Genomic DNA, 22,839 nt, shown 5'->3' with positions numbered 1-22,839 from the left:
TTCCACTGCTCCATGACAGGAACTCCTTAAGGATCTTTTCATTTTCAAATATTCTGTCCCCTTGTCCTTCAAATTTTACTTGTCAGATCACTTGAACTAGTTCTGGAAAAAACAAAAACAAAAACAAAAAAAACACAACAGCTACTTGTACCAGCTTTAGGTTTGAAAGATTCAGCTACTGTGGACTCTTTTTTACATTCAAATAAAGTTAGATTTAGACTTTTTTTTAAAACTAGGCAAGAGTCACAATTTTTCAATCAAACCATCCTTTGGTGTAGAAAATTATTTCGCTACACACATTATTTAAGCTATTCTGAAACCTACTCTGATGTTCTTTTTATTAATCTTTTTCCTGTTTCAAATCCTTCCATCAGGCATTTCTGTCAGGCTTCTGAAGGGTCCCATATGCACACTTCCAGTGCAGAAATGTGTTCCTTTTTGGTTCATTGGAATCCTTCAGAACGTCTGGCACTGAAACATATTGGCTTTAATTAAAAGGCTATGATTTCTGTGAATTCCCATTAAGCTAGTGAAAAAAAAATCTGCATTTAAAAAATACAGTTAACACATTAAGATACAGTTGTACTGAAAAATGGTTCATGTTTAAAAAAACTACTTAAGCAGATGAAACTAAGCTGCCTGTAATAAAAATATGCTCATTTTTAGTAAAAATCCCTCGCTGCTAAATAGAGAGGTTAGTTTAATACATATGTGCCCAATTAGCCATAAAAACTCAACTAGACATGAACCACGCAAGCCCCCAATCCGCCCACTGACGTTAAAGCATAGATCCTATTAACAGGAATGTAATTTAAATGGTTAAAAAGTGATAAAGTACATAACTATAATCCGATAGGGTTTGGAATATGATCCTGCTATGTACCAATGACAAATTGGTTTCGCACTATGACTCCAGCAAAGTTTGAAACAGCTCAAGCATGTTAATTAGTGATCCACAAATTCAAGAAGTGTATTACATTATGTGATACGCAGTCACCTCTTTGCCCGCAAGCAGAAGCATAATGTCTAACATTCGGAGAAAAAGGACAAGTGGGAGTTCCCGTCGTGGCGCAGTGGTTAACGAATCCTACTAGGACCCATGAGGTTGTGAGTTCGATCCCTGACCTTGCTCAGTGGGTTAAGGATCCGGCGTTGCCATGAGCTGTGGTGTAGGTTGCAGATGTGGCTCAGATCCCGCATTGCTGTGGCTCTGGTGTAGGCTGGTGGCTACAGCTCCGATTCAACCCCTTAGCCTGGGAACCTCCATGTGCCGAGGGAGCGGCCCTAGAAAAGGCAAAAAAAAAAAAAAAAAAAAAAAAAAAAAAAAAAAGACAAAAAATAATAATAATAAAATTACTTTAAAAAAAAAAAAAAAAGCCAAGTGAATCTTTTAAAATTCTAGGTCCTGAATGCCCTAGAAACCCCAGACTTAGTTTTCCCTATTCAATTTACTTATGTATAAAATGTGATGTAATTCAAGATAGGTGCTCAAGAAACAATATTTAAGAGGACCCGTGAAGTGAGAGATGTTCACTGGTTACTGGGGAAAAGCACAAGAGCCATCAGTGTCATCACCTCTCTCCACATCAGTGACCCTTGGACTCTGCAGGGACAAGCTCCCACAGGCAAGGGAAAGCCAGTGATAAAGAAGACCTTGGAGGAAGATGTCTTAACCATTTATTACTAGCTTTATTAGAGATAAATGTGAGTCTGTATGTATCTCACTTTTATTGTAAAATAGCGACCTATACATTTATGGGATGGACTCAGCGCATCCAAAAGATCCTGATGGCTTGCCAATGGCCAATGAACTAGTGAACTCACTCAGAAAATCACTACCCTTAGGTGCTTACAATATTAAAGGTAGGATTTCTTTTATAAGCATTCATAAATATAACCAAAAATGGATTATTTTGGATGACACACTAAATTCCAATCATCTCAATTAACTGTCTTATCTTTTTAAGAGGCCACAAAACAGTGTGCTGCAGCCCCCTTGGTCATGCAATTCCAGCTAGCTCCCATCCTTAGAATCAGCCCCGCAGGTCTAAACTGAATCCCATTTGCAGCAAACTCCCTCTGGTTTTATAACTGGAAAAAGAGTCATCCAAATACTATGCCACCAGAGCAAACCTAGAGAATGGCTAGAATAGCGTGCTCTACCAGAGGACCAGGGCCCTGCCAAAATTAACAGCTCAGAGGCTAAAAAATATAGCCTAGCTGGTATCCCTAAGAGAAATAGTTTCTTGGAGGAGAGGGAGGAAATCAGCATGTGAACATTGGTAAAGCAATCCATTTAGTTTGTGTAGAAAACCCACTGAGTATGAAGATCTCCATTCAAAGTTCACCAGATATTACTGTATTTTTTTTTTTTTTTGTCTTTTTGCCATTTCTTGGGCCACTCCCACGGCATATGGAGGTTCCCAGGCTAGGGGTCGAATTGGAGCTGTAGCCACCGGCCTATGCCAGAGCCACAGCAATGCGGGATCTGAGCCACATCTGCAACCTACACCACAGCTCATGGCAACGCCGGATCCTTAACCCACTGAGCAAGGCCAGGGATTGAACCTGCAACCTCATGGTTCCTAGTCGGATTCGTTAACCACTGAGCCACAACGGGAGCTCCTATTGTATTTTTACATGAATAATGAAAATATAAAACTCAAGAAAGAGATTATATCATTGCTGGCTTTCTAACCAAGCTCAGATGTATTCCCTCCTCTCCATTTTCTACTGCACCTCTTCAGAGTGGCCTTATTATGTCTTGCCTGGACTGTTGCAATGGCCTCTTAACTGGCCCCATCCACCCTGAGTCTCTCATTTTTCACACTGCTGAAAAGTTAATCTTCCCAAAGTCCAGCTCTGATAAAATTACTCTGCTGATCAAAATACTTGAATCATTGGTTCCCATTGCCTGTCAACAGAATTAAGGTCACATTCCTTGGGCTGGGATTCAAGGCTTTTGCCTCTTTCTAATGTCGTTTCTCACTTCCCTCTGAGAATCCACAGGGCCCCCTCCTCCCTGTATAGACTCCCTCCTCTTGCAGTTCCCCCACCTGGAGTACTTCCTTCCTGTCTTCCTTCCATCTCCTCTTCACTCCTCTAAGTCAAGATTCTCCCCATGTTAAAAGGCCTAGAGGAGAGCAATTCCATCTTTTCTATAAAAAGTGCAAAGGGTAGTTCCTAGTTCATAAGCACTCAATAAATATTGAGTTATTGTTGCTGCTACCATGAAGTCTTTAGTCCCTTATATGGGATGTTTAACTCTCATGATATACCTAATTACATTCTAGTACCCTTTATAGCTATTTAACTATATATTCCATTTCCTCTTATAGACTGTAAGCTCCTAAAGAAGATCATATTTCCTTTACTTTTGTATCCTCCATGTCAGACTACAAGGTCCTACACACATCTTTGAAGAAAAATGTTAAATATCTCACTAAGCCACAAGGGGGCATAGTTGAGCCATTCTAATAATGGAATCCTCCTACAGTTAGTAATGATGGCTTTAGAATTGAAAGGCTTTTCCCCCTTGAAAGTGTATCTATACATCTGTTTAAATATATACTCATTATGTGTGATTACAAATGTATTCATGTTGACAGGGAAAGACAGCTGTAATATAGTGAGTTTTTAAAAGGAATAAACAATATAGAGCTTATATGGTCCAATTTTTATAAAATCTCTCTTAAGTATACACAGGAAAAGCAAAAGTCTGGAAGACTATCCACCAAAATGTTAGCATATATTATCTCTAGGCAGAGGAGGGGTATAAGGTGGTTAATGGATGGTTTTATTTTCTATTTTGTATCTTTCCAGGTTTCTTTAAATAATCAATACATATTAATGTTATAATCAAAAAATAAAGCTATTTACTTCAGAAAATCTCAAAGTACAGTGATTATTTCTCCTTTCATCTCATCTCCAATCCTATATTTGATGTATCTAAAAGTAAACACACAACCTTGAGATTTTCTGATAGCTCAAAGAAAAGACTCCCCAAATCTCGTGGTCCACGGTGCCTTTGGTGTCTCAGAAATTTTTTTATGGCACTCTTGGGGTGAAGGAAGTATCTAACAGTTCCACTTGTTAAGTCCAAACAACTTACTATTTATGTCTGAGTGATATAGTGGCCATTTAAAAGAATAGTAACAGATAACGTTGAAAAAATGTTTTAAATTTCATTCTTAAGTGATCACAATTACTTACTTATGGACTGTGTACACTCACTGGGCACTGTACGACTTCTTAAACTCTGGAATCAGATTAGACACTGTTCCCTTCATTTCCTACTCCACACTGATTTCATCCCCATACTCAATTTTATCACAGCAGCCACCAAAGCCCAGCTCCACAAAGATATGACATCACTAAAGGAATGCAGCACGATCTAATGTTGAAACTATGAACACCTCCTGAGCCAGTGGTTCTTGAGCATCCCACAGACGCCTTGTCTAGCACAGTTTTCCTTAAACCATTAAACGATCTCACAGCACCCAGTAAGTTTACTGCAGTGCCCCATGGCACTGCAGGGCAAAATCTGGGAATCTGTAGGATTCACATGATAAAGCTGGTTGTTCTCTGTGAGGCTTATTAAATTATCCTTGAAATTATTCCAACCTAATAATAGCTCAGTCAAAATCATTTCTTTTTCTCTGAACCAAAATCTTCTGGGAAGGAGAAAAGGATGGTGTGGGAAGCTGAGCTGACCTCTGGATTCATGAGACTCATAAGTCGCATGTCCCCCTATTTCATCACAGTCCTCATCTCATCTGTTCTCTCCAAGTCAGAACTAAGCCCCAGCAGCAGCCTCCAAAGCAGGATGTCTCTGGGAAACACCCAAACTCTCCTCCACGGTGTCTCAGCTTAGATCTCCAAAAAGCATCCTGCCGACTTTTCCACCTCTCAACCCAATGTCTGGAGACTTTGCAAAGATCTAGGAAGGCACAGAAGGCCCTAATACTGAGCTGCTACTAATGAGCCAGCCCTGGTCACTTCCCAAATCAAAAGGGACTTTCTCCTGCCAGGATCACCAGGTAGCTCCTGGGACCAAGCCTCCAGTCAAGAACAGAATTGTCACTATCCAAATCCACTTGAAATGGAGATTAAAAAGCATTTTTTTCTCTAAAGTATTATGGATCCGATTTCCCATCTTGATTTAATAAGATGATGTGTGATTTTCCATTATCAACTCAAATGTATAAAACCCAAAAGTCATCTCCAGCTCATGTGGAAGGAAGCCCAATGCAGGGACTACTTAAAGAACTTAAGATCACAGGGGGGTGGAAACAACCCAAATGTCCATAGATAGATGAATGGATAAACAAAAGTGGCATATACGTACAAGAGCGCTCTATTCAGCCTAAAAAGGAAGGAAATTCTGACACACGCTACAACATGGATGAACCTTGAAAACATTATGCTACATGAAATAAGCTAGACACAAAGGACAAATACTGTATGATTCCACTTATATGATGTCCCTCGAGATCAAATTCATAGAAACAGAATGGTGGTTGCCAGGGTCAGGAGAGTGGGGATGGTGTGGCTGGTAGTGGGGAGTTGGAGAGTTATTGTCTAGTAGGTATGGAGTTTCAGTTCGGGAAGACAAAAAAGTTCTGGAGACGGATAAAGGTGATGGTTGTACAACAATGTGAATGTACTTAATGCCACTGAATTGAACACCTTAAAATCGTTAAAATAAATTTATGGGTAAAATTAATTTTTTAAAAATCACGATGACTTTGGGAGTTCCCGTCGTGGCTCAGTGGAAATGAATCTGACTAATATCCATGAAGGACGCAGATTCGATCCCTGGCCTCACTCAGTGGGCTAAGGATCCGGCGTTGCCATGAGCTGTGGTGTGGGGTCACAGACACAGCTCATATCTGATGTTGCTGTGGCTGTGGCATAGGCCAGCAGATTCAACTCTTAACCTGGGAACCATATGCCGCAGGTGTGGCCCTAAAAAGACAAAAAACAAACAAACAAACAAATAATCATAGTGACTTTGATTTAACTGGAATCAAGTTCCTAAATGTCACTTGGAGAGCTTGTGGCAAGATGACTCCAGGAGTTCCCGTCATGGCGCAGTGGTTAACGAATCCGACTAGGAACCATGAGGCTGCAGGTTTGATCCCTGACCTTGCTCAGTGGGTTAACGATCCGGCGTTGCTGTGAGCTGTGGTGTAGGTTGCAGACGTGGCTCGGATCCTGTGTTGCTGTGGCTCCGGCGTAGGCCGGTGGCTACAGCTCCAATTAGACCCCTAGCCTGGGAACCTCCATATGCCGCGGAAGCAGCCCTAGAAAAGACAAAAAGACAGGGAAAAAAAAAAAAAAAAGATGAGTCCATTTGGATGACTTAATGGCATTAAATACATACATGAAGTTTCAAACTCCAAAGACTCTGTTTTAAAGGAAACAATACATAAACAAGAGCAACAGCCCACCAACAATAGAAATGGGCCTTCCACTAGCCCTTCAGAAGGAAAAATAAAGTATTCCTAAGAAAATTCATTGCCCAGAGTTCCCATCCTGGCTCAGCAGGTTAAGAACCTGACGTTGTGTCTGTAAAAGTGCGGGTTCGACCCCTAGTCTCGCTCAACAGGCTCTCTAAAGATGCCAGCAGTGGAAAATGGACAGGGAGTTCCCATTGTGGCTCAGTGGGTTAAGAACCTGACTAGTATCCATGAGGATGTGGGTTCGATCCCTAGTGCTGCTCAGTGGGTTACAAGCTGTGGTGTAGATCGCAGATGGTGGCTCGCCTCTGGCATTGCCATGGCTGTGGCATAGGCTGGCAGCTGAAGCTCCTAGCCTGGAGACTTCCATATGCCGCAGGCATGTCCATAAAAAGACAAAAGGGGGGAAGGTTGAAAAAAAGACAGGAGGGAGGGAGAGAGGAAAGGAAGGAAGGAGGGGAAAGGAAATCAGAATCTCTTCAAAATTTCCCACCTCTTCACTTGTCTGCCTTTTCAAGGTGATACTGCACTTTCCGTTTGCTATAAATCTGAGGCATGATGATACAGGACGCAGAAGAGCACTTGAAGAGACAGGCAGATGCTAAGTGACCTGGGGCCCAGAACCCAGGGTCCCGGGTGTGACGTGTCCTGTGAAGTGTGTCCTGGCTGAATTGCAAGACTGATACTATTCAAGGTCCAAAGCGCTGGACCTTCCTTGCTTCCATCCTTGCAGGCCTGGTCTGTTGATACAGTTCCAAATTGCATTCTGAAAAATGTTTGGGGAGAAGGAAAGGGGTTTTCTGGGGTCAGCTGGGAAAATGCTATATGATACATTCTTTAAAGGCTCAGAGAGGTCCTGCAGAATGGAAATTTCAATGCTGGCTCTTCCAATCCTCATGCTCTGATCATATTTAAATATTCCTAGCTCTTCTTCCTCCAATACCTGTGACTTGTCTATTTTGTCAGTGGCAGCCAATCTCACATCTTTAGAGTGCTTTTTTATTTCTCCTCTTGTCAACACATTCCATCAGTCATCAAATAAGAAATTTAGCTGCAGCCACACCTCTTCCATCGAAAGCTTTTTATTTTCTATGTCCCCTGCCTTCATGCTAGTTGAAGTCCTCATAACCAGCCCCCTAGACTATCCCAAACGCCTCCTCCCTGGTCTCCCCATCCTGGTTTCTTCCCTCTTATCAACCTCCATCAGAAGAATACATCTTAGGTTAACGTGCTAAGCATGTCACAACCATGCTTAGGAACCTTCGCTGGCTCCCCACTGCCATGAGATAAAGAAGGCCAGACCCCTCGGTCCTGTCACTCCAACATGCCCTTCTGGCCTCATCTTCCACCACAGGGAACCTAACATACTAGTCAACTCAACTATTTACAGGCCTCAAGACTTCCTACCACCACCACCACCCCCTATTCGGCTCTCCTCGATCAGGTTTGAACATCCTCATCTTCCCTTTTATCCAAGCTGGAAGTCCAGCTCCAATACTGGAATCATTGTGAAATCACTGATCTTTTCTCTGCATTTTCCCAAACACTTCAATTATTGGAATCTCATAATTCATAATACAATCAGCTTTGATCAGTGTCACAATTTGCAAAACAATCAACAGTATATTAACATGTTACCCATTGAAGGACTACAAACAACTCTGAATATCAAACTGTCCTACTGCTTTATACCTAAAAGCATTTAATAAATGTCTGCTGAATGACATCTGGCCCCATTTCACACTGTCAAATTCTTAAATCTCAATTATATTCTTAAGGCAGTGACAGTTTTCTTTTTCTTGTATCCTAAGACTTTTTTCTCTTGAAATCTTAGATGGAATCCCAATATACATTTTACAGAGAGATTGACGTCTCCTTTTATATGCATTTATTTTAAACTACAATGTACAGTATTTTAGCATTTCTTATCACTATTGAGAATAGTGGGCAATTTTGATGAATATAAAATTTGAAGTAGAGGGTTAGAGTGGCAAATTGCAGTCAGTCATTTCTAGATCCAGCTTATTTCTGGATTTTGAGTTGGTTTCACACAATTGAGAATATCCTGACACACACAGATAAGTCATAGTGTGCAGTCTTATGTCAGTGGACCATTGGTAAGGTAACGAATTTCATTATTTTTAAAGCTCAGACACAACCTCCTATATCAGCGACACATAAGAAAGCCATACACCGCAGTTAGAAACACAGATTTGATTTAATTCTGAGATCTTCTATTTAAGGGTGCAGACCTTAAGCAAGTTATTCAGCCTGTTTCCACACCTATAAACTGGAAATAATATTTCTTCCCTCATAAAGTTGTACAAGAAGGGAGGTCACACAAATTAATCATTTCAATGATCTTCAACATGATAAAGTCCATTTAGGGGAGTTCCCTGGTGGCTCAGCAGGTTAAGGGTTCTGCCTTATCACTGTATGGCTTGGGTTCAATCCCTGGCCCAGGAATGTCCACACGCCACAGGCATGGCCAGTAATTAATTAATTAAATGCAGGATAGGAGACACCAGGAGGTGCAGTCTTAATGTTTTATCATACATGGAGCAGTTACTAAAACATTTCTAAGTTGTAGTATAAAGAGCAATATCACAAAACCCACATAGCCACCCATTTAAGAAAGAGAAAATGACAATTATTTTGAAATCCCCAGTACGCCTCTCCCAGATCCCATTCCCTTTTCTCCTCCATGAGGTGACTGCTCCCTTTTCCATATTTACTTTTACTTTTTAGCATTTACCATGTTAGTACATGCCAGTCCCTAAGCGCTTTCCAAAATTTACTCCATCTTACTCTCATAGGCATCCCATGAAGTAACATTATCTGCCTCTTACAGGTAAGGATTGTGGGCCACAGGGATGCTCAGTGACAATTTGCAAGTGGAGCCACCAGGATCTGAACCCAGGTAGTGGGCCCCAAAGTCCCTGGCCACCGACACAGCCAGGCTTGAAACACAAATCGAAGCACACGCTCACACTCCATACCTGAACGAACATCATGAACATTTACTAAACACACGTCATGTGCCGAACGCCATGCCATGCCAGGCCCTGTAGAGCTTAAGGGAAAGGTTCTTCCTTGGTGGTAACCGGCAGTTCCCAATACCTTGGGTCCTGCCCCGGCTGCCCAATCACCGTGCAGGTAAGACCCTGGAGCCCAGTGTGGCCTTGAGGAAAGGCAAAGAGACCCCGATGCTCTACCTTGGTATCGTCCGGGTGGTTCTCAACAACAATCAATCCCCAAGGAACCCCGGGAAATTCCAAACTTGTCTGCCCCCACTCCCAGCCTCTTCCTCCTCAAGGCGTCCTTGAGAAGTGAACCACAGAGGAATCCACAGGAATCCATGGCCTTTGCCAGCAAGAGGCCAGTCACAGCTCCGTGAGCGACCCAGCCCACAAGGAAAGACCTCGATTTTAGCACATGTCACTCCCCTAATTATTCCCTGTGTCTGAAGTCCAACAATAACAGTGCATCTTTCATGAGCAGCTCCCACCATGAACCTTCGAACCTCATGCATGCAGCCAAGCCCTAGGAAGTGCTAAAGGGTCAGGGGGCTTGTGCAGCCAGCAGTCCCAGGCCTCTGGGGGAGAACCCCACTCGCTCTCCAGTCCAAGATCTGGACTCAAAACAAAAAATAAAAAACAAAACAAAAAATCTGCCTGAGGCCCCAGCTGCCTCCGAGGCTTACTTCCTGGGGCTGGTGGGTCACCATGGGTGGGGCCTTAGAAGGGCCAGCAGGTCACAGAAGCTGCCTCCCAGCTACCCAGGGGAAAAAGCAAAGGGCGGGGGACATTTCCTTGAGGGTCACATTCACTTAGCAAATGCTCCCAAGGCTATACTCTATATTGCAAACTTTTTTCCCCCGGTATTTACTAAATATGAGTCCTGGTAGACCCTGGGTGTTGGTTCTAAGATATAACAGCAAGTGTAACAGCAAGGTTCCTCATATTATTGAGGTGGGGGCAGGCAATAATCAAATTAGTAATTTCAGATCATGGTAAATGCTTTGAAGAAAATAAAACATCTTTGTTGTATGGGCTCAGGGTGGGGAATGGACATTGGAGCAGCAATCTGAATAAGGAGGAGCTAGCAAAGCAAAGGCAAAAGGAAACCCTTCCAAGCAAAGAGAACATCAGTACAACCCTGAGGTCTCTGATTTAATGCTGATTAGGGGTTTAAGAAATGTTTGACAAAAAATTAGTGTTCTCAAAATTCTAGTACAAGGTAAAGTTAAGAGTCCAAAGATCAAAGAGCTATACTGGAAAATTTGTTCTTGGCTTTAAACGAAGATGCAAAAAGAATGTGTATGGACATATATTTATATGTCTCACAAGGGTCTTTTAAAAAAGCCTTTCATGTCCTTTATCCTTTAAACTTTTATAACATAGGTTGAAAGCATGATACAATCTTTAACTTCCAGCTCATGTACTGAAAGATCTTTTTCTCAGAACTAATGAAGACTTCCGTTCTGCTGGGATGTAATTCACCTCCCTTGTTCCAGGATTGGAAATAAGAATGCTGAGTACCTCTAAATGCAACTCTGTAAAAGAAAAATACGTGGGCACATGGACTAGGCAGGTGGGGCGTATAGGACTGGGGCAGGGTTGTTTCGATTTTCCTTTTTTGTTATTAAAGCTGGAAAGAAAAGACTACATTGTGCACAACTGTGCGATCTCCTTGTCCTCAACGTTAATAAATGTGTTTTTAACTGACGTTTCTTTCCCACGTCTAGTATCACCACCACCTACAACCTCTCTAAGCCACAGTTAAAGTTGAAAAGTGCACGAGGTCTTTACAAACGTACAGTGAGTGCGTCTGCTCACGTACAATCCACGTGCACCCTTCTTTCCCTGGACAGAATTTCTTGGGGATCCTTCAGGCCCCCGGCCATATTTCTCCCCAGGCTCTTATTAAAACCAGGTGCGCAGGAGGAAGGCCTTTTTAGATTAAAAAAAAAAGCCTTCTCTTGACCCAAAGCTCCCCCCTCCGGTGTGTTTTCTAGAGGGGCTTCTTGAACTAAGCAAAGAGAAAGCAGGCGCCAGGTCCCAGCCGGGCGAGCGGGGCTGCACTTGTTGAGAAGGGCAGGCGGCGGGGCTGGGCCCGGGCAGGGTAGACAAGGACAGAAAGTGAGGCGGGGTGGGGCGGCAGCGGCAAACAGCCGGGGACCAGGGCCGTGGCCGCCCGGTGCCGCGCAGGGGCGTTGTCCCCGCGCGCTGAGAGGCCCCCAGACCCACCGCGCTCTGTAGGGCGGAAGAGAAGGAGCGGAAGGGAAGCAGCGCAGTCGCCGCGCCCTGAACTTGAAACCCCGGCGGCCTGCGCCTCGGGCGCTTAGAGGAGCCGCCCGAGACCCCGACCTTTCCCGGGCCCCGCGCCGGCTTCCAGAACATACGTAGGTCGCTCAGCGCTTACCCTCGGCGGCCGGTGTCGCTCGCGTCTCCAGGGACCGGAGCGGGCCTGGCGGGGGCAGGTCGCCAGTGACGGGGAGGCCTGAGCCGCAGAGCGCTCAAGCGCGCCGGCCAGGAACGCGGCAGCCCGAGCCCGAGAGCCAGCGCTTCCGGGGACGCGGGGCTGCCCGGTCCCCTGGGGCTTCGCTGCCCGCGACCCTTGACCCTAAAGGGTAGGAGCCAAGCAGGGCTGCAGCCGGTGGCCGAAGGGCGCTGCAAAAGGCAGTTGGGCCCCTCAGCCGCGACGGCGGCGCCCCCACTTGCAGCTCGCAAGAAAATTCGTGCGAGAGCTCGAGAGCCTGACCGCGCAGCCTGAACCCCGAATCCGGCCCAGCCTTATGCTAGGGCGTTGGCTACTTGTTTCGGTCAGCTGGCGCTTTGGTCAAACTCTAGGGTATTCAAAGTAGAAGACAGCCCTCAGAAGGAGGAGCATTGTTAGGCCGCAAAAGGTTGAGGTGCAGAAATGAACAGAGACCCCCCCCCCACAAAAATGCACTCCCAAATTTTGACTGGCCATTTTGTATTCCATGGACCAAACAGCATTATGGCCTTTTTGTTGTTTGTTTTTTGTTGGTTTGTGGGGTGTTTTTTGTTTGTTTGTTTTACATTTTTTAAATGTAAAAAATTTTACATTTTTTTCAAAGCCCATTATCAGGGTCTGTGTAGCCTTCCAGCCTGACAGCCTTGCTTTCTAAGGGAGTTCCATGAATTTTAAGTGGCCTCAGGAAACAGGCAGCCAGACAGACAAGAAGGTTAGAAAGCTAACGTCCGCCTTGGCAACACTGGGCTCCGCACAAGCCGCTCCAAAGTGGGTCATCCTAGCGCATCTTCTGGGCTTGGCGCCCTGTTTGATGGGAAGTTTATTCCCTGGAGAGGCTAAGTGCATTAAAAACAAGAGGATTAAATGAAAATTTAAATACTGCCCAAGCCCTCTTTTCCAGCAGGTTGGAAGCCTAACTAACATACATCCTCCAGAGAGAAGATTGTCAGATTCTTCTCTGGTGAATCTGGCCAAAGAGAAAAAATACTGACATGACATGCTCCTGATCAGATCCAATAAGATCACTCTCTGTGGTGAAGCCCAGAGTTGACAAACCCCATCTATACACAGACAGCTTCCAATTAAAAGCTCCAGTTAGCGCTTTTTTTTTCTTTTCTTCCCCCTTTTTTTTTTTTTTTGGCCCCACTTTGCAAATTTCAAGAATCACCGGCTGTCAGAAGAAAGATTCTACTGTTAAAGAGGTAGTAAGAGCAAGCAAAACACCAAGGCTATTAAGGGAGAAGAAAACCAGAGGGTTTTTTTTCATTAAAATTTTCAGATAAAATAATATGTACATCTATGAAACAAGAACAAGCTGGGTTGCTTTTTTAAAAAAGGAAATGAGAAAAAGGCAGAGCTCTTGGAACGTTATGTGAAAAAAAAAATGACTGATAAAAGTTATAGGTAAAAAATAAAGGACAGACCACATCAAGTAAATGATAGGTGTTCCAGAAATGGAGCAGAGGCTGTCATTAAATATAATGTTAATTAGTTAATTAATCAATAGTATTTCCCCAAACAGAAGGACACAAGTTTTCTGATTGAAAGGACTTCCTGAGTGCCCAGAATGGGTGAAAATAGACCTACATAAAGGAACATCACTATGAAATTTCAAAATATTGGTGCAAACAGATTTAAGCAACTTGTAAAGAAAAAGAAATGAGTGACCTAGAAAGCATCAAAAATCAAAACAGCTTCATACTTCTTGACAGCAGCACTAGAAGCTGCAGAGAGACTAGAGTAGTTCAGGTTGACTTTATGTTGTGCTATATTAAGTGCTTTACAGTTCATCCTTACAACAACCTTATAGAAATAGTTACTACTATTATCTCTCTTTTACAGGTGGGAAATCTGAGGAACAAAGGAGCTATGTAACTTGCCCAAATGACACCAGTAATAAATGGTAGAGCTGGGATTTGAACCAAGCAGTCCTGCTCCAGAGTCCGTGATCCTAAATGGTATATATACTGAAGCAGTGCCTTCAAGATTAAAAGGGAAAAGTACATGCAACCTGGAACTCTATATCCGGCCAAATTATCAGTAAGTGAGAAAGTAAATAATTTTTAGATAGGTATATTCTCAAAAATTATACCTTTCATACACTTTCTTAAGGACGAATACCATATGATTTCACTTATATAAGGTGCCAAAAATAGTCTAATACGTAGAAACATAAGGTAGAGTACTGGTTACCAGGGGCTGCGTGGAGGTGAGAATGATGGGTTGTTTCATGGGGACAGGATTTCAGGTGGGGATGATGAAGTGGAGATGGATGGTGGTGTTGGTTGCACAATAATGCGAATATATTTAATGCCACTGAACTCTAGCCTTAAAAATGGTTAAAAGGGTAAATTTTATGTTATGTTTACCAAAAAGAAATAAAAGCTACTGGAGGGAAAGGTACACCATCCAAATGAGGGGATGAAGCAAGAAACAGGAAAGGTGGGATTCAGGAAGCAAGAAATGCAACTCAAGAGTAAGGCAAAAGGAATCCCCAGGGTAACGAAGAAGGGAGCTGCCAGGATAGCGGCTGCGCGTTAGGCTCAGAAAACAACCACTTGAGGTTGGAGCAGATCAGAAGGTTCAGGGAGTGATGGTGCCCAAAATATGAAATTGACATAATGTTTTCCGGACTTTATTGAGAAGATATATAGCCAACTTGGGGAGAGATTAAAGCTAAATGAATAATTACATGAAAATCTAAGCAAACAAACAAAATATAATTATTATTTCTAGGAAAACTTGAGTTGTGATTCAATGGAAAAGTAATCTTCATCCTTTTTTTTTTTCTTAGGGCCGCACCTGAGGCATATGGAGTTTCCCAGGCTAGGGGTCGAATCATAGCCACAGCAATGCCCGATCCAAGCCACATCTGTGACGTACACCACAGCTCATGGCAATTCCGGATCCTTAACCCACTGAGCAAGGCCAGGGATCAAACCTGCATCCTCATGGTTACTAGTCAGATTCATTTCCACTGAGCCACGACGGGAACTCCTTCATACTTTTTTATACTACAGGGCTTAGCAGTGAATGGATGTATCTAGTCATATAAATAATGTGAACACAAAATATCAATCTAATCAAAATTATGCTAGACCTGCATCAAGAGGGTGGGGATGTGAGCAGCGTGTACCATGATGGGCAAGTGAGGACGGAGCCTAAATTCTTATGTGTCTTAATGGAAATAATAGATAATGCCTAGATATATGTGTTAAATACCAAAATAAACAACTATAATATTTGAAAGAATTTTCTTCCAAAAAAGCAGAAAATTGAGGAGGTGGAGTGGTTTGGAAACTGCTATTTTTTTACGATAAACCTTGGGGAACTATTTGACCCTTTAAACCATGTGAATATATAAGTTTGGTAAAAATCAAAGGTGATTTTGAAAAAAACAAGACCAACACAATTCTAAAGCTTCTCCAGATGAATCCAGAAACATCTGTCACCACCTCTGTGTTTTCTTAAACCAAACTTACCTTTTCCCAAGCAGTAGTCTTTTGCACAACTCCTCTGTGAGTCTCTGCCATTGTACACACATTTTCATCAAATAGGCTTTTGTGAGCTAGTCTGAGGACTTAACCATTGCTTATATTACTTCTCTGGAGACGTGTATTTCAAGTTCTAAGCAAGCAAACTTCCAAAAATCCTCTCAGAACTTCTCCTGTTTATTAACTGGAGACTCTAGTATCCATTCCCATAAGGCTTTACATATAATACCACTGAAAAGACATTTGAAAAATCATAAAATACTGCAGTTTCCGTCAATGTTGTGCCTATGGGTATAGTTGGTGAGGGATATGGCTACTGGAAAGAAGACAGGTCAGGGGGAGAACCATCAGGGAAGACTTGGTCAAAGAGTCTCAATTCCAGCTGACCCTGCAAAGAAGGATTGTAGCTTGCATAAATGGTAACATCAATTATTATGCTTTCTATGCAGGTGACAAATACTCAACCCAAACTAGCTAAGCCAGAAATGGAGTTTTTTTTTGGCTCACCTAACTAGGACATCCCAAGGGGGTCTGGCACCATCAGGCAAAGATTGATCCTGGGTCCAAAAGTGCTGCTAAGCTCTCTCCATCTCCATTGTTCTCCTCTACAGCTCCAGTCTGACTTTCCAGCTTTGCAGTGTGGGGTGCTGTTGAGGTGAGTGGCTATACACCAGAATCCTAGGGGAAGACCCTGATTGGTCCTCCATGGGTGCAGGTGAATGGTACTATGATTGGCCAAGCCTCAGTCAGCTGCCAGAAAAGGGAAGATGGGGAATAAACAGCTGGGCCACCAAAAATAAGACCTATTACATCCCAGCATCAATGTACCTACCAAATGTGCTCGAGTGAAGATTTACTAGAGCCTGGGCCAATTGGCAGTGTAAGTAAAAATGTCTCATAAATGCTAAAGCACCATGAAATGTTGGTTGTCAGTACTAAATATAAGTCTATATTGGCCCTGCCTAGCCAAACTGCAATTACTCCTGGATCCTTAGTTCTCTGAATGTTTTAAGTTTTTCTTTCCTCCTAGCAGATTCATTTGTCACAGTTTCCCCGGGTATTGGCCTCTTTCTTCTAACAGAGTCTGCTTCCAACTGCAGTGAAAAATTTGCTCATGTCATTTTTCAAAGGAAGTCAGGAGGGGGAAAAAAACGTCCACAGTTGGAATAGTTCGAAACTAAAAACATAATGGATGTATGTGCGTGTAATCAGATTGTTCTCAGCATCTTTCACTCTACCGTTTCTCTAATCTATTGAGTCACTTTCTTGGCCTTGTTGCGCCAGTCCTCAAATAAGCCAAAAATATTTTGCTGATACTAGCTGCAATTTATTGGGTGATAGGATATTTGCAATGTACTTTGAGACTGAGCTTATAGCCCCAAAGATTAGGCAAATAATTAGTAGAGAAATATTTTTGCCATCTCGAAAAAGCAAACTTCAGATTAATTAAGTCTATGTTGGAATCTCACATTTTTATAGGCCTACTTTAGACGTTCTGATTTTTAATTAGGTGTGTGGTGTTCCTTGACTGCTGACAATGTGAAGTAGGCTGATGCCTAAATATGCGTCTGATAAACTTCTCATTGATGTCAACACTTGAATACCTAATGCTACACTGAACTTTGTATTCAAAGATAGTATGGATGAATGCTAACCACTTGTGAGTCTGAGTTTTTCTAAAAAGACCTTAAGTCAGATCTTGGTAATGTTCCCCCTCATAGACACTAGTAAAATCTTAGCACACGGCCTTCACTTCATTAGCACAGAATAATCAAAACAAGACATTACCAGGTGATTACCCAAGGCCATTCTCCGTCCACTTTTTTCCTTGCCAGCTTCCCAGGACAGAGGTTGAAAATTGCAGATATTCTCATTCCCAGCCTCCTCTGCAGTTAACAATAGCCATGTGGTCCAGGTCAGGCCAGTTGGAACCAAGAGAGAGATGGCTGAGGGGCTTGGAGGAAAGATTTTCTTACCTCAGTGAAAGACAAGACGCCTGGGTAGAGAGCCTTTATATTTCCATCCTTCCTGCTTCCTTCCTGTTTGGGTTACATTTGAGAAGGTAATTCCAGGTGCTGTAGCAGCCATCTGTGACCATCACTAAAACACTGAGGATGACAAAGCAAAAAAAAAAAAAAAACCTTAGTCACTGGGGATATCATTGAGCCACTACACCAAGTGGAATGGCCTGCTTCCACATGTCATGTCAAGGGAAATTAATTATCTCTACATTTCAGCCACTGGGCATCCTAATCGCTTTCAACCAAAGGCATGCTTTAAATAATTCAAAGATATGAATTATTTATCCAGTAGTCATTCTAGGCTCTCCCCTTCTTGACGGTACCCAGATTTTTATTTGGGTATCCCGCTGCTCTATGCATCCCCTGTGGCCAGTGGAAGCAGATTCTGCCCCCATTTAACAGGGGTGATCACTGGTGGCCTTAGGTCAGTCAATACATTCCATTCTCCCGGCATTGAATGAAAATTGATTCAAAGGTTAGCTGCAACTTAAGTTGTCCATGCAGAGTGAAACTCTGGATTCTTTCCGGACAAGATGTGCTCCTTCTCAGCCACTCATGTGGAAGACTGGAACACAACAGCCATTCTGCCACCATGGAAGAAGTACATCCCTCAGAAGGCAGAACAGAAAGACAAAAAGGCACTAACTTCATGCTAACCTCACTGAGGTGCTGGATCTCTCTAGTTTTGGAATTGCCATTTCATGAGCTCGTAAATCTTCTTTATTAAAGTCAGTTTGAGTCAGATTCTCTGTTCTTTGCAACTTCAGAATGCATTCTGATTTGAGGTACTTCCTATCTGGACTATTAGGTAAGAGGCAAAGAGGAAAACCAAACGGCAGTCTTTCAAGAGGCAAAAGCAAAAACACTTTTCTATTCCTGAACCATATTATGTAGGTGTGACATCATCCACCTTTTCTTCCCTCATCAAAGAGAGAGAAAAAAATGATGTATTGAACTGTCACGTGTAATGTGCTCTGCTACTTACTCTGTTGGGCTTTGGGCCTTGGATTCTGAATAAGGAAATGGGGACAATAATAGTATCTCCCTCGTAGGGAGACTCTGAGATTAAATGATATAATATGTGTAAAGTGCCTCAAACAGGGCCCGTTCATAGCAAGCACTTGGGAGATACTAATTACTATGATTATATGAATCCTCAGTCCACTAGGGCTTGTGCTAGAGAAGAGCAGTAACTCCTGCCAAATCTTCCAAATGATCTCTGTACAAGACATCATCTTTTTGAAGAGCTCATGCCTCTTCTTTTGGTCAAAAGAGAGCAAAGTAAGTTTCCTGCAGATTTCTGAGAAGCCCTCATCCTGCCTTAGGTCAAGCACAGATCTCTCATTCAAAGCTCAGCCCTTTCAGAAGTGCATGGCACATCGCTTCACAGCTTCCATGAAGATAGGTGCAGGACACCCCCGTACCCCAGGAATTCAGGACTAGCCCTGTTCATGATCGCCCACCAGCCCAGCATGAGGAAAAGTCACCCTGGGGGATGTTTGTACTTGGCCACTGCCCACCTCACCCCAGAGTCCCCCAGGACAGACCAGCATGGATAGTAAACCAGAAGGAAAGGGAGACACCCAGAGACTCAGCAGCCTTTGTAAACAGGGTTCATGGAACGGCTGCCTCAGTGATTTCATCCCTGGCCAAGGACACCGTAAAAAAGAGAAATATTCAGTGATCACCATTTCGCAGTGCTGTAAAAGACTTAGAATCGGGGCCCAGAAAGCTCGAGTTCCAGCAACATTCTGCTCTGACAGGACCTTAAAATGCCTTCTGGAGTCAAGTCAGGGAGAAAAATTCTTAAGGTAACTGAGTGCAGCAAATAACTAAGTAGGAAGAATTCACTCTAATTGCCAAAAAGGAATATGGCCAAAGCTTCCAAGGAACAGGGAAAAAAGTGAAAAAGAAAGCAGAAACATTATGATAAGAAGAGAAGGGATGTTCATTTTCAAACAGAAGATAAGATATGGATTAAAGTTCATCCTCAGAATAATGTAGCAAGAAACTTTATAGCCAAGCTGACTCCAACCGGAAAGGTCCCTGTTTCTCGGATCTCTTTGAATTATAGGGAAAACTAATTGGATCTTCATGTTTACCGTGGAGGAAACCAAGTGTTACTCGGGATGTAAATCCTGGAGGTACTTTAAAAAAGCAACACTGACCTTTACAAGCCTTTAAACGTATAGATCTGTAAGGAGAAAAAAAATTGATTTCCTGACCTTTGACTGGTTCCTTGTCATTTTTTTTTTTTTTTCTTCTTCCACACAGGGGCCTCCAATCCCCTCACTCTCTTCCTGGTGTTAATTTTCTGACTGTGCCCTCTGTCCCTGGTCAGACCCAGGGGAAGGGGGTGAGTCCGTTCTCCAGTCCAGCCTGGGGAGATGCCGGTGAGGGCTGCTGTGGGGGTGACTCCCCCACACGGGGGACCCTGGATGAAGCCTGTGCCTCTTAGCTTCCTGCACTGTTTCTAGAAGCTGGCTCACCTCTTCAGCAGCCCCACGACCATAGACTAACCCCATGACAATTTGAGCCCCTACTGTGTGCCAGGTATTGTGGTATGACATTTTCAGACATGGGCTTAATTAATCCTCACCACACCTCTGGAGATCTGGGCCTCGGTCATTTCAAGCAGGAAAACCCCTGCTCCCTCACCGTGTCCTCTCTCCTCCTTCCTCCTTTCTTCAGCCCATCTTCCCTGTGAGCAGAGAGGCGAGATAAATGGAGGACAGAACCCTTTGAGCTGAGAGTTCTCGGGGCTGGTGGGCGTGTTGTTGTAGAGATGAGGAAACCAAGGCCTGGAGACAAAGAGCAACCCGCAGCAGAAGGCCCATCGAGTTCCTGAGAGGTGGGGACAGGAGCCCCAGACTGGCATCCTTCCACAGCCACACACAGCCTGGTTGCATTCACTGAAGTCTGGGCAGGGAGGCTACAGTGACTGACCAGTCTTCTGCTTGAAGTGATTTCCTGCGAGATATCCAGCATCTTTTGTGTCAGGGTCTCCAGGGGGAAGAGGGGGGACTTGGCGGCCATTGCAGGATTGGAGGGACATTGAGGAGTGAGGGGGCAGAGAAACAGATAGGCACACAGGGGGGAAGCCAAACCATGGGACCATTAGGGGCGGGGAGGACGATGCCAAGTGATTTGTCTACGTGAATTTATCCTCATCCTCACGCCAAGATGACCCTTCTCATAGTAGGCAAGGAGCAGGGCAGTGTGATCAAGATATGCCTGCCTCGGGGGCCTGCGCAGGGGCCCAGATCATTATTCTTTGCCACTTAATCGGTTCACAGATATCTTCTGCTTTTAAATCATTTGTTTACCCTTATGAAGATTTTTGTCATATTTGTGAACCATCTGCAATATTATTTGCTGAAGAGTTTAGATCAATTTTTAAAAACATGGGTACATTTTAGGAGAAACTTTGTATCACCACTGAAACAGAAAATGAGTATCATTTGCCATAAATAGTGGCATAATAATAAATACAGTGAAAACAAAACAAGGTTCTTTGAGTCTTGCTGGCTAGTTGCTTGTCCGCTCTGAGCCTGAGCTTTATTCTCTATGTTAAAAGGAGAGATTACCAAGTATTGGGTGTTCAACACAGGGCCAAATGGAAACGATCTCCTTAGCCTAAACTGGAAGGATTGACTGGAAGTTAAATGCTGTTGATCATCACCTAAATCATCTTGAGAACTGCCAGTGGTCTTCATCTCAGACATTAGGGAATCCTGTAGGCCCCTGTCATATTTCTCCAAAAAGCAACAACAGTTATACATAAGAAGGAACAATTCATCAAAGACCTGTTATCTAGCTCTGTGAGTTGGGATGTGTCACTTCTCTGGGCCTCAGTTTTCCTCATCTGCCCAATGGGAGGATTAGACCAGGTAATGTCTTTCAGTCTTTTCTGACTCTAGATTCTACTTCCTCTCTAACCTCAGGAAACAAATATCAGATCTGGGACACAGGACAGCTTGGATGTAAGGAGCAAACAAATGGCCATTTGAAAAGAGGTGGAGAATGAGCTAGCAGCCCTGAGCACAGGACAAGGGGTGGCGTGTGGGAGTATCACAGATAAAAGTCACCCTCTGACTTTTCTAGTGGCTCAGCAGGTTAAGGATCCGGCATTGTCACTGCTGTGGCTTGGGTTGCAGCTGTGGCATAGGTTCACTTGCAGGCTCAGGAACTTCCACATGTTGCGGGTGAGGCCAAAAGGGGAAAAAAAAGTCACTCTCTCCCATCCTCGCTCAGGGCCACCGAAAAAACATGTTCATCCCAAGAATGCTCAAATTGTTAAAGCATAAAACTCTGATCTTTTCACAGTCAGTGCTCGTATTTCAGAACTAAATTGTCCAACTTGCAGTGAGAAAATTAGACTTTATTTTCCTTAAAAAAAAAAAAAGAAAAAAAAGAGTGTCCATTCTCTTATACGGAGCATCTTGAGTAGGCTGGTCTCTGACTGAGAGTTGGTTTAGAGCAGTTTTGGAACTTGGCTTGAATTCCATCACCTACTAAGGATATGACTTGGGCAAGTTAGTCTCTATCTTAAAAGGGGAGGGGGGATTAATAGTGATACCTACTTGTGGTATCCACTTGTGGTCTGTTCCATCATTAAATTGTTGTGGATGGATAAGGAAATATGTGCTAAGTGTTCGGCATAGTATCTAGCAAATAGTAAATGTATAAGCAAAAATATTAGCTGTTAGTATTTCCTGTCCCAATACAGCATCACTCCCTCCCTCTTTTTCTCTCTGTCTTCCCCACTCTAGTCCTTTCTTCCGGTCTTGATGAACACCTCTCTCCTGCTCCCGCTGGTACCTCTCTATATGCCTGTCTCCATGCCCTTTGCCAGACGCAGTCAGCACTCAATAAATCTATTGAATTGTATAGAGGCCCCTTTAAAAATAGTGGAAGCAGCCTTTCGCTGAACACAGGAAAGATTTTACAGGGGCATTTTTACCCTGCCTTCATCCTGGCTGCTGAAAAAAACTAACCTGAAAGTATATTATATACGAGGAATATTTGTGCGGCACATGCAATCTTTATAGAACTTAGTGGAAACAATTCCTAGTTTGCTAAATTAAAATGGGGAAAAGAACATAATCTCCCACTTCTGTTTCATTTCATCCCAGGATAAGGAAGAACAGAAGATGTAAGTTTCCTAACTGCCCTGGTTTTCTTCTTGGATTCATCTAAGTGTGTTTACAAAATATACACAGTGGATTCCTTAGTAACACACACATGATTAGCCCCTTCTGATATCTGAAAGATATATGAATTGCTGAGCTGCTGATGAGAAAGATCCATGAATAGTTTTTTTAATTGGTTTAGTAAGATTATTTCCAGTCAACAATTCCCTAG

The 22,839-nt window shown here is 43.2% G+C and overlaps 1 protein-coding gene and 1 long non-coding RNA gene across 14 annotated transcripts in view; one reads left to right on the top strand and one right to left on the bottom strand.

The window, feature by feature from the left end:
• Positions 1 to 12,357, bottom strand: part of LOC100737821 — a 331,448-nt gene extending 319,091 nt beyond the window's left edge. For 4 of the 11 annotated variants that reach the window (XM_021083225.1, XM_021083223.1, XM_021083224.1 and 1 more), the window contains exon 1: positions 11,886 to 12,312. The gene's annotated coding sequence lies outside the window, so the exon portion shown is untranslated. Of the gene's footprint in view, positions 1 to 11,885 lie in introns of all 11 variants that reach the window. The other 7 variants (XM_021083219.1, XM_021083221.1, XM_021083222.1 and 4 more) reach the window with 5 other exon arrangements.
• On the top strand, positions 10,268 to 22,604 carry LOC102162727. 3 transcript variants are annotated; one of them, XR_002341532.1, is made up of 4 exons: positions 10,268 to 11,865; positions 13,803 to 14,000; positions 16,066 to 16,109; positions 19,750 to 22,604. It is a non-coding gene; the product is annotated as an uncharacterized LOC102162727 (long non-coding RNA). The 3 variants fall into 3 exon arrangements; XR_301706.3 differs by lacking the exon at positions 19,750 to 22,604 and adding an exon at positions 17,980 to 19,702; XR_001306918.2 differs by lacking the exon at positions 19,750 to 22,604 and having other exon boundaries at positions 16,066 to 19,702.

The sequence above is a fragment of the Sus scrofa genome, chromosome 2 (assembly GCF_000003025.6).
Source record: "Sus scrofa isolate TJ Tabasco breed Duroc chromosome 2, Sscrofa11.1, whole genome shotgun sequence".
NCBI lineage: Eukaryota > Metazoa > Chordata > Mammalia > Artiodactyla > Suidae > Sus > Sus scrofa.
This window is presented reverse-complemented; position numbering and strand designations above follow the sequence as displayed.